The sequence below is a fragment of the Schistocerca nitens genome, chromosome 3, assembly GCF_023898315.1.
Source record: "Schistocerca nitens isolate TAMUIC-IGC-003100 chromosome 3, iqSchNite1.1, whole genome shotgun sequence".
Taxonomy (NCBI): Eukaryota; Metazoa; Arthropoda; class Insecta; order Orthoptera; family Acrididae; genus Schistocerca; species Schistocerca nitens.
This window is the reverse complement of record NC_064616.1, coordinates 486311651-486324517: the sequence shown is the minus strand read 5'-3', so window position 1 is coordinate 486324517 and position 12867 is coordinate 486311651. Positions and strand designations below refer to the sequence as shown.

Genomic DNA, 12867 nt, shown 5'->3' with positions numbered 1-12867 from the left:
CAATGGAATAAATTATTCTTTTACTAGCAGCTGGTAGCTCGTGAAAAGAGAATGTATGAGTTTTTTCGCGAACATAAGTGAAGAAATTTCACGTTTGTTTTTATTTTATCCTGACAATGAACTTTTCCATAAGCTATTGACCTGTAGGGTCCTCAGTTGCTTGTACAGGGTGGCAATTACTGAACTATATGAAATAAAATCGTCATAACTTCTGAATGGTTTGCATTAGGACGTTCGAACTGTATGGCTGGCTGCGGTGAATGATGGGAATTAGTATGCGACTTCATGGTTTGGTTTAGCGACGAAGCCCACTTTCATTTGGATGAGTTCGTCAATAAGTAATACTGGCGCATTTGGAGAACTGAGAATATGCATTTCGGGATCGAGAAGTCTCTTCACCCTCATCGGGTGACTATGTGGTGTGCAATGTCCAGTCACGGAATAATCGGTGCGATATTCCTTGATGGCACGGTGACTAACGAACGGTACGGGAAAGTTTTAGAAGAGGATTTCATTCACATTATCCAAAGTGATCCTGATTTGGACAAGATGTGGTTCATGCAAGGCGGAGCTCGATCCTGCCGAAGCAGGAGAGTGTTTAACGTCCCAGAGGAGCACTTTGGGGATCACGTTCTGGCTCTGGGATATCCAGAGGCCGCTAGCATGGGCTTCGATTGGCCACCATATTCTCTGGACCTGAACACATCCGGCTCCTTTTCGTGGGCTATATTAAAGACAAGGTGTACAGAATAACCCCAAAGCCATTGCTGAGCGGAAAATACCCATTCAAAGGTCATTGACAGCATCGATATTCCGACACTTCAGCGTATAATGGAGAATTTCGTTATTCGTCTGCGCTACATCATCACCAGTGACGGCAGGCATATCGAACATGTCATGACCTCAATCCGAATATCTGTAGTGACTTTTACATGTTGAATAAAGTGTGTGCACACCGTAGTTTGTAATTAATTTGCATCTTTTTTCATGTAGTTCAATAATTGTTGCCCTATACATTGTGTGTGAGGATTTCGGTACAACTTCAATTGCATTAACATGTTATTAAGGCGTTGCGATTGGCTAAAAGAAGCACAATTAAAATATTAAAAAGAGAAACGTAGGAGTTACTCGTCACCGACGCTTCTATGACGAAATAAAAAGAGTAACAAGCCTGGGGATTATGGATCAGCACTGCTGTTGCAAACTCATCTACATGTACAACATACTCTGCTAGCCAGCTAACGGTGGCCGAAGGTACTTCTGTTACCGCTAACCGATCTCTCCTTCCCTGTTCTACTTGCGAATGGCGAGTGGGACGAATGATTGAGGGTAAGCCTCTGTATTAGCTCTAATTTCTCAAATGTTCTCGTCGTGGTCATTTCGTGAGATGTATATGGGAGGAAGTAATATGTTGTCCGACTCTTCCCGGAAAGTGCTCACTCGAAAGTTCAACAGTAAACCTCTCCGTGATGCACAACCCCTCTCTTGTAACGCCTGCCACTGAAGTTTGTTGAGCATCTCTGTAACGCTCTCGCGCTAACTAAACGAACGCGCGAAGAAATACGCCGCTCGTCACTGGATATCCTGTATCGCCTCTATCAGTCCTGTCTGAGCCGGCCGCGGTGGTCTAGCGGTTCTAGGCGCTCAGTCCGGAACCGCGCGACCGCTACGGTTGCAGGTTCGAATCCTGCCCTGGGCATGGATGTGTGTGATGTCGTTAGGTTAGTTAGGTTTAAGTAGTTCTAAGTTCTAGGGGACTTATGACCACAGATGTTGAGTCCCATAGTGCTCAGAGCCATTTTGAGTCCTGTCTGATAAGAATTCCAGATTGATGAACAATACTCAAGAATTGTTCGAACAAGCACCTTGTACGTCACTTCCTACATGAATGAATTAAATTTTCTTAAGATTCTTCCTATGAATCTCAGTCTGGCGTCTGCCTTTCTACTGTTTGTTTCATGTGGTCATTCACTTAAGGTCGCTCTGGATAGTTACTCCTAGGTACTCTACGATAGATCTTGTTTCTAGTAATTCGTCATCAACATTGTAGTTGTACGGTAGTGGATTTCTTTTCGTACGTAAGCGCAATATGTCACATTTATTAACGTTCAGTGTCAACTACCAGAACCTGCACCATTAATCACCTCTAGTTGGAACACGTGAGGCAATACTAACCTTACGACTTATCTTAGAAGAAAGATTAAGAAAAGGCAAACCTACGTTTCTCGCATTTGTAGACTTAGAGAAAGCTTTTGACAACGTTAACTGGAATACTCTCTTTCAAATTCTGAAGGTAGCAGGGGTAAAATACAGGGAGCGAAAGGCTATTTACAATTTGTACAGAAACCAGATGGCAGTTATAAGAGTCGAGGGGTATGAAAGGGAAGCAGTGGTTGGGAAAGGAGTGATACAGGGTTGTAGCCTCTCCCCGATGTTATTCAATCTGTATATTGAGCAAGCAGTAAAGGAAACAAAAGAAAAATTCGGAGTAGGTATTAAAATTCATGGAGAAGAAGTAAAAACTTTGAGGTTCGCCGATGACATTGTAATTCTGTCAGAGACAGCAAAGGACTTGGAAGAGCAGTTGAACGGAATGGACAGTGTCTTGAAAGGAGGATATAAGATGAACATCAACAAAAGCAAAACGAGGATAATGGAATGTAGCCAAATTAAATCGGGTGATGCTGAGGGGATTAGATTAGGAAATGAGACACTTAAAGTAGTAAAGGAGTTTTGCTATTTAGGGAGTAAAATAACTGATGATGGTCGAAGTAGAGAGGATATAAAATGTAGACTGGCAATGGCAAGGAAATCGTTTCTGAAGAAGAGAAATTTGTTAACATCGAGTATAGATTTAAGTGTCAGGAAGTCGTTTCTGAAAGTTTTTGTATGGAGTGTAGCCATGTATGGAAGTGAAACATGGACGATAACCAGTTTGGACAAGAAGAGAATAGAAGCTTTCGAAATGTGGTGTTACAGAAGAATGCTCAAGATAAGGTGGGTAGATCACGTAACTAATGAGGAGGTATTGAATAGGATTGGGGAGAAGAGAAGTTTGTGGCATAACTTGACTAGAAGAAGGGATCGGTTGGTAGGACATGTTTTGAGGCATCAAGGGATCACAAATTTAGCATTGGAGGGCAGCGTGGAGGGTAAAAATCGTAGAGGGAGACCAAGAGATCAATACACTAAGCAGACTCAGAAGGATGTAGGTTGCAGTAGGTACTGGGAGATGAAGAAGCTTGCACAGGATAGAGTAGCATGGAGAGCTGCATCAAACCAGTGTCAGGACTGAAGACCACAACAACAACAACGGGTCATTCTGCATATCGATACTGTCTTCTGGCGTTGATACTTTCTTATAGATATATATCTGCGAACATACTTCAAGAGCTTCCGACGCTTTCTACTAGATCATTTATACAGGGTGTTACAAAAGGGTACGGCCAAACTTTCAGGAAACATTCCTCACGCACAAAGAAAGAAAATACGTTATGTGGACATGTGTCCGGAAACGCTTACTTTTCATGTTAGACCTCATTTTATTACTTCTCTTCAAATCACATTAATCATGGAATGGAAACACACAACAACCGAACGTAACAGCGTGACTTCAAACACTTTGTTACAGGAAATGTTCAAAATGTCCTCCGTTAGCGAGGATACATTCATCCACCCTCCGTCGCATGGAATCCCTGATGCGCTGATGCAGCCATGGAGAATGGCGTATTGTATCACAGCCGTCCACAATACGAGCACGAAGAGTCTCTGCATTTGGTACCGGGGTTGCGTAGACAAGAGCTTTCAAATGCCCCCATAAATGAAAGTAAGAGGGCTGAGGTCAGGAGAGCGTGGAGGCCATGGAATTGGTCCGCCTCTACCAATCCATCGGTCACCGAATCTGTTGCTGTGAAGCGTACGAACACTTCGACTGAAATGTGCAGGAGCTCCATCGTGCATGAACCACATGTTGTGTCGTACTTGTAAAGGCACATGTTCTAGCAGCACAGGTAGAGTATCCCGTACGAAATCTTGATAACGTGCTCCATTGAGCGTAGGTGGAAGAACATGGGTTCATCAAGACATCACCAACAATGCCTGCCCAAACGTTCACAGAAAATCTGTGTTGATGACGTGATTGCACAATTGCGTGCGGATTCTCGTCAGCCCACACATGTTGATTGTGAAAATTTACAATTTGATGAACCATTCGCAGAAGTGTACCTGTGGAGGCCAGTCAGCTGTTGAAAGTGCCTGCACACGCTGTACATGGTACGGAAACAACTGGTTCTCCCGTAGCAGTCTCCATACAGTGACGTGGTCAACGTTACCTTATACAGCAGCAACTCCTCTGACGCTGACGTTAGGGTTATCGTCAACTGCACGAAGAATTGCCTCGTCCATTGCAGGTGTCCTCGTCGTTCTAGGTCTTCCCCAGTCGCGAGTCATAGGCTGGAATGTTCCGTGCTCCCTAAGACGCCGATCAATTGCTTCGAACGTCTTCCTGTCGGACACCTTCGTTCTGGAAATCTGTCTCGATACAAACGTACCGCGCCACGGCTATTGGCCCGTGATAATCCATACATCAAATGGGCATCTGCCAACTCCGCATTTGTAAACATTGCACTGACTGCAAAACCACGTTCGTGATGAACACTAACCTGTTGATGCTACGTACTGATGTGCTTGATGCTAGTACTGTAGAGCAATGAGTCGCATGTCAACACAAGCACCGAAGTCAACATTACCTTCCTTCAATTGGGCCAACTGGCGGTGAATCGAGGAAGTACAGTACATACTGACGAAACTAAAATGAACTCTAACATGGAAATTAAGCGTTTCCGGACACATGTCCACATAACACCTTTTCTTTATTTGTGTGTGAGAAATGTTTCCTGAAAGTTTGGCCGTACCTTTTTGTAACACCCTGTATACATCATAAACGGTATCGGTCCCATCACACTTCCTTGGGGTAGTCCGGAAGTTACATTTGTCGATTTTGTTCCGTTAAGAGTAACGCACTGAGATCTATGTGCAAGGAAGGCCTGAAACCAGTAGCAAATCTGCTCCTATACTCGGTAAGCTTGTATTTTTTTCACTAAACCGCAGTGCCGGACGGTATCTAGTGCCTCCCAAAAGTCAAAGAACACGGCATCAACATGAGCGCCGTTGTCTATAGTGCTATGGATCTCATGGAGAAACAGAACGAGTTGAGTTTCGCAAAACCTCTGTTTGCAAAATCCGTGTTGATATTTAAAGAGTAGTTTTTCGTTCTCCAAAAAGCCGTAATTCTATAGCATAAAACTTGTTCCATAACTCTACGACATATTGACGTCAATGATATGGCCCGGTAATTACGTGCCTCTCTCCTACGACCTTCTCGAAAACTGGAATTATCTGCGCATTTTTCCATTCGCTAGGTAGCCTTCGTTGCTACAGCAATCTGCTAGACGAGGAGCAAGTTCTATCTCATAATTTTTGTAGAATCTTATACGTGTTTCACCCGGTCCGGATACCTTTCCACTACTAAGCGATTGTAGTTACTTTTCTGTTCCCGATCGGTTATCTCAGTGTCTGCCATTTCGAAGTACGTGCGATGGTTGAAAGGAGGGACCGTTTTTCCGTGGTGAAACAGTTTCTGAAGACCGTATTCAGTATTTAGGCCTTTTGTATGTTTCCCGTTTCTGGTTACTGTTTGAATGTTTCGAACCTCTCACTGATTTTACGTAAGACTATAACCTCTTAGAGTTTTTACTTAGATCGGTTGACAAAATTTTACTTTAAAAGTCATTGAACGCTCCTCTCATTGCTCTCCTTACGCTCATATTCGCCTCTCTCAGCTTTTGTTTGTCAACTGTGTTTTGATTTCTTTTGAATCTGTGACGGAGCTGTCTTTGTTTACGTAGCACTTTTCTGACACGGCTATTAAATCACGATGGATCTTTCCAATCCCTTAAGACTTACTTGAAACATACTTGTCTAAGACATATTGAACGATACTTCTGTTTTTTTTTTTTCATTTTTACTCCACAACTTCGTCATCAGCACTAAATATTCGATGCTGACTACTCAGATATTCTGAAATTTGTATCCTGTCACTCTTGCTAAGCAAAAATATTTTCCCATCTTTCAAAATATTCCTTATAAAACCGATAGTCATATTTGCTACCACAGCTTTATGATCACTGCTGTCTTTCTCTCCGTTGACTAAATGGGTAAGTTCGGGTCTATTTGTTGCCAGGAGCTCTAAGACGTTACTTTCACGTGTTGGTTCTCTAATTATCCGCTCAAAGTAATTTTCGGACAAGACATTCAGAGGAGCGCCATACGAATTCCTGTCTCTGGCACCAGTTTTGATATTATGACTCTTCCAATCTATATCTGGCAAGCTGAAGTCACCCCCTATTACAACGGCATGATTAGCAAATTATTAACTATATTCTGCAAGATCTCTCTGAAGTACTCTACCACTAAATCTCCTGTCCCAGGCAGTCTAGAAAAGCATCCGGTTTCCATTTTTGACCTACTTTCGACGTTTAACTTCACCCAAATTAATTCACACTGGGAATCAGCCTTACGATTAATATTCCAATCTGATCTTAGGATTTCGTCGCTACTCACTTCCGGTTTCAACCAACTTTCTGTTACTTATACTATTTCGAAATAATCCTTTAATCTAGTACAGTTCATTTTTAATAAAGGAAACTTAACATATCTACACGTCCAAGTTATTAGAATAAATTTCAACTTAAGCTAAAACGTTCCTAAGATGGCTGACTTTCTCTTAACCAGCCAACTGGCTTCTTTAAAATCATTTGAGAAAGACTACAAAGCAGCCGGTATACTGGAGATACTGGTGCTCCTTGACTGGTGGATTATCCAGCGTTCTCTGTGTGCACGTGCAGGCGGGTACGATTAACTCTGCTGGACGGTGCGGGGAGTAGCCATGCAGTTTTTTTTTTTGTTTTTGTTTTCTCACTCTGACGCTTAGAGCACTAACTTGTGAAGCAAGATGAGGTAACATCGGTAGTATCCAAGCGTAGTACTAACGACCCCTGGTCTAGAAAACTGGAAATATTGGATGTAGTTTTAGGTGACTTCCCGTATCCATTTAGATGAATTAGAGGATGGTTCACCTACTCTTTATTCGTAGCACGATATGAAAAATCTCTTCAAACACATACTCTGCGATAGGAGAATAACGCTGACCACAAAGAGCAGAGTGGGTGGCTCGTAAGTTACGATTTCTCTAACCCGTGTCCGCTTGCAGTCTTCATCGGTCCTGAAACCGTGCTCCACTGTGAGCGCACTTGTGTGTATTTCGGTAAAGTTGTATGATATCTGCTGATTCCCTGTGCACAATGATCCCTTACGTTAGTTGATGAGACTTTGAGCGATATCTGCTGCAAGAGCCACAGAAGAGTAATGTTATTTGATGAAGAGCACATGATATCTAAGCTACCGTATGTCCTTTTAGTTTTGTTTATTTAAAACGGGTTCAACCGTTCGTCGGTTCGTTGAGTTTTACCATGATCAGCGATTTTAGCTGGCTTGTTGCATCTGTCTCAGGCTACAAACTCGAAGGTCTCGAGTTCAACCGTTCGGCAGTACGTTGAATTTTTCCTGTGTTTCGCCTTTGGTAATGATTTGTATGCAGAGTGTTTCACTATTCATGTTACCCACTTATAGAGATTGTAGAGGGACTTAGTAGATCAAGTTTTACTTAGGAACCCATGTACAGGAACGGTTTATTTCCATGTTACAGGGAAAACGAGATGTACAGACTTTACTCCCATTTACTGTGTTCGATATGACGACCTCCAAGTTCGGTGCTCACAGTGTATCTGCGCAGTAAGTTCACATAAACTCTGTCAAACACGTGCGGTGCATGGTTAATCACTTCTGCCGCAGCAGTGATCTTCCTCCACTGGACAGAGATCTCGTAAACTTGACTCTTCATGTGGCCTCACAAGAAAAAGTCCAATGGGATTAAATCTCGGGATCTTGGTGGCCAAGCATGTGGTCCACTTCGACTGATCCACCTGTCCCCGGAGACTACGTTCAGATTTTTTCGGACTTGAACTGCAAAATGGATTGCCGCTCCATCATGTTGGAACCACAATGCGTGCCGAGTGGCCAGTGGCACATCTTCCAAAAACTCCACCGTCACTTGTTGCAGGTATATCAAGTACTTGGCTCCTATTAGGTGGGTAGAATGGACGGAGGGCCCAATCACACTACCATCGTAGATACCTGCCCAGACATTGATGTCGAAGGTGTGCTGAAATCTTCGTGTAAATGTGGCTTTGGAGTTTCCTTGATCCAAAATGTGGCTATTTCGGGGATTTAAAACACCTTCCCTGTTGAAATGCCCTTCGTGGGTGAACAAAATTCGCTTTGGTAACTGAGGTACATCCATAAAACGGCGTGAAAACCAAGTACAGAAATTGACACGTGGCACAAAATCCGCCGGGAGCATGGCGTACACCTTCTGAGGGTGATATGAGTAGAGTCACTGTTCGTGCCAAGCACCAGAGAGACGAATGAGACACATGAAAGTAATGTGCAATGGCTCGAGTACTGGCCGATGGGTTATCTTCAGTTTTTCCAATATGACACTGCGCCGCCTTCTTGGAGCACCATAGTTAGCTCTATTGCTTGTGAATTTCCCGCTTTCGCGCAGCCGTTGTTCTACGCTGGTCAACATAGGATGAGACGGAGTCACACGATTTGGAAAGTACTCATACTACAGAAGTTGAAGTTTTCTTTCATTACGGCGAGTTTCATCGTAAATTAACAAAATGTCGGTGTGCTCTGCGAACGTGTACTCCGGCATCCTTTTACTGCAGTACTAGTCACCGTAATTGTCAACAGACGCATCACCAGGAAGCACGAAAACAAGGCAGGTGGAAACGGACAAATCACGTGACATCGTGTCATTGTACCATCCACTTGAATGTGGGTAGCCTACCACGACAGGCGAACAGCGTAAGAAACATCTAGCGGGCCATTAAGTAGCTCTTGTTTTCCTCGTAACACAGAAAAGAACAGTTTCCGTACGTGGGTTCCTACGTAGAACTTGATCTACTACACCCCTCTACAATCTCTAGAGGTGTGTAATATGAGTCGTGAAACACCCTGTATGTGAAATATTGCCCCTTGTTTTAAGTCCGCGTTTAGCTGTAGCCTCCCTACAACAGGCTGGGTAAATCAGTACAGAAGTCGGAGGAAGACGACGGCATCTCCAAGAGATTTATACCTAGTCTAGGATTGGTTCTCAAAATAACCCACAGGCTTAGGACGACGTAATCTTCTTTTATCTTAAAGCTGCAGCTCCAGTACTGCTTATTCAAAACATCTGCATAAATACAATTCGTCTGTTAATCATGTACGTTTATTGTGTAATTGTCGTGACATGTGTCCAGTCATACTTTGACATACATCGTATATTTCCATGTTAAAGTAATGATCACTTATCTCTCGGAGAGAGGGAATTCATATATCGCTGAAGCCATGTAACTTTTACGAGAAACTAGTTAAAAAGCATTTACACTGTAAATTTTTTTAGGGGCTATACGTGCAGTTTGATAAAAGTAAGAAAACAATACTAGCAAAATAACGTTTAATGTTGGTACGTGATGACTGCTCAGAAGTTTCAGATGGCATAATGCTGTCATCAAAAGACAAAGACAAGTTTGCTCTTCCATTCTTTCAGAAGAATCTGAGGTCATCAGTCCCCTAGAACTTAGAACTACTTAAACCTAACTAACATAAGGACATCACACACATCCATGCCCGAGGCAGGATTCGAACCTGCGACAGTAGCAGTCGCGCGGTTCCGGACTGAAGCGCCTAAAACCGCTCGGCCACAGCAGCCGGCTCAGAAGAATCATTCGCGTAGATTGCTTTGCTGGATGATTTTATTATCACAAACAATTATAATATAATTTTTCCTTTATGGACATTGTTTCTCCTTCGCTGTCCTCTGTACTCTCTTAACGAATCATCTGAGCATAGTACTCAATCGTGTTACCATTCTCATTCCTGAAGAAAAGGCCGATCATAGTTGTTATGGGGCTCTGATAACCTCTAGAATGCATAGTAGCAAGTATCACTCATTGGCGCACTGTGTAGTCCAATGCTTTCCATGGCTGCAACCTCTGGATGGCGAATTTTTATTTATAGTGTTGCCACAACCCGCATATGATACGTACATACCTGTGTGGGCTATGTAGAATGGTGTAGCAGCAGTAGGTTTAGAAGTAGGTATTATTGTAGTTAGTTTGCAAACCTAGAGTTATTCTGAAGCTGTCAGTTACATATATAGTAATATCAGTTGGAAGTTGTTCACTTGGAACTTGAGTTAATTCCTTTTATTCTTTTGAATCAATTATTATTTTCAATTTTCTGCTTTATTATTACATTAATATTCCAATGATTGTTGTCAACGTAATTTATTACTGTATATAATATAAAAATCATTGCATGTCACCATGATTATTAAGTATGTACGCACTGTTTAGAGTGTCTAGATAGCAGGTTAAAATTCGTGACGATAAATTGAAATTGTAAAAGAAAACCGAACGACAAGCATTTAACCATCTGGCCATTTTTGTTTGATCTGTCTGCCTCAAATATGGTAATTACTCTCCATCGCAGCTGGTCTGTCGTACTGATCCCATTCTATCAGGATGGCTCTCACAGAGGTTTCTAGAGACTGCTGGCAGCAAAGGACAGGGCACACAGCACAGACGTGCACAGAATAACGCCATGGACCTTGTGTGGGCGCCGGTCGCTGTGGCCGAGCGGTTCTAGGTGCTTCAGTCTGGAACAGCGTGACCACTACGGTCGCAGGTTCGAATCCTGCCTCGGGCATGGATCTATGTGATGTCCTTAGGTTAGTTAGTTTTAAGTAGTTCTAAGTTCTAGGGGACTCCTGACCTCAGATGTTAAGTCCCATAGTGCTCAGAGCCATTTGAACCATTTTTTGATGGCTGCATGGCTCCACGCTCGAATGGTAGACCTCCAGGATAGGAGGCCGGCAATGGCTGATGTAGATCCACAGGTGACCCACTGACCCACTGATTGCAGGGTGTAAAGTCTACTGCATTGGACCCAGCTCGATCAGCAGGACTGCAGCTATCAGTGGGAGAGTCCGGGGGAGAAGACTGATCCACGTACACTCGAAGACTTCCAGACCGTCGTAGGTACCACCTCGGAGCTGGTGGCTGGTATACTGTAATACCTCTGACTAGAAATGAGAAGTATTTATATAGGCTTGACCTATCCATGTTTTGCTAAAGCATTGGCTTCCTTCACGTAAGTCATAACAGGACCACGGATCGTTTGTGAAGCAATCAAATAACCTGAGCCACATCGGCTCTACTTTTCTGCTGCGACGACGATTTTTGGTCCTCCTGCCGTGTCGAGCTATGTGGTACCTGCTCAGTGCCTCGGGGGCAGCAGTTGCCACGTCAGCAGATAGCCCCTGACGTAACTTCTCCTAGGCGGGCCGAACTGATCCGTTTCCACAGCTTCTTCCGTTCGCTATCGAAGGTGTCTGAATATTCATCAGCCATGGCCAGTAAATTATTTGCGGAACAACACCAGATATGAAGTTGTCTGCTATGTACAAATGATGCTAGTAGACCAACACTCTGGTCTTCTTGTGGAGGACTTCTGCAGCACTAGCAAGGTAAAAACAAACTGAAGATTCGCTGGATTGGTTTCGCATTTTCATGACTTTTGGCTATTTTTCCCCAATTTATGAAAACCTTGGTGTATGCTGCAGATGATGGATACATGCGCGCCCAATAATCAGTCTCTCTCTCTCTTTTTTTTTTTTTTTTTTTTTTTTTGTTTAACCAAATTCGTTCATTCATTCTCTTCTTCCCTCACATAGCGTGTCCCGTAAATACTATCATGAAGGAGAGTCTTCAGGGATGTGGAATGAGTCAAGTTATACCTTAACAGACAGAAGTGGCATCTTCTGGCTACTTCTGTAAAGTATTCTAGTAACAAATCATGACTAGCGCTAATCTGCACAAACTGATGATGACTTTATTTTTTTATCTTAAGAGCGGAACAGATACTCTCAAAACTGCCACTGCTCTTCCTCCTATACTACTCAGCAGCTAAAACTTCAGAAAAAACATTTATGTAACTTCACACAGACCACTTTCAGCGCTCTTTATACTGGAAAACTTAGGCTATCTTTAATATAAGTATTAGAATTAGGTGGAATTTTACTCTTGTGTCCAAATGTTCTGATAAATTGTAGAAGGAGTGGCCAGTGAAAAATATTTTACATTGTTTTTAAATATTTAGGTTTTCCAATTTTCTCCCTAACGTCCTCTGGCATCCTATTAAAACATTTTGCAACAGAATACAAAAGCCCAGTCTGATTCTCAGAGAAGAATGCATAATTTATATGGAAATTATTTCTGTTCCTAGTATTGTGATTGTGAATTACTGAGTTCATCCTAAACACACTGTTGTTTTCAACAACAAATAACATATGGCATGTAAGTGTAAGAAGCCCCAGATTCCTGAAGAGGCCTCAGCAATATGTCCTGTCAGCAACTTTGCAGAATATTCTTATAGCAAGCTTCTGTGGAATAAACATTTTTTCACCTTAGCTGAAATGTCCCAGATCATTCTGTCATACGACAGAACTGTGTGCAGCCAATCTTGTCTGTAGGTCAACACAATGAAATAGATTTCTGAGTGAAAAGCAGCCAGAACTGAGCTTTTTACTATTTTACCCACATGCTGGTACCACCTCAGTACATGTGAGTTTACGTGAGTGCTCAGGAATTCAAAAATGGAGTCTCATCCAGTGTACATATGCGCATTGACCTCTACTTG

At 42.7% G+C, this 12867-nt stretch overlaps 1 protein-coding gene across 1 annotated transcript in view; it reads left to right on the top strand.

Annotated features, from left to right (window-relative positions):
• The window catches only part of LOC126249287 (uncharacterized MFS-type transporter C09D4.1-like), a 96658-nt gene that overhangs the window by 45408 nt on the left and 38383 nt on the right, over positions 1 to 12867 (top strand). The window lies entirely within an intron of this gene.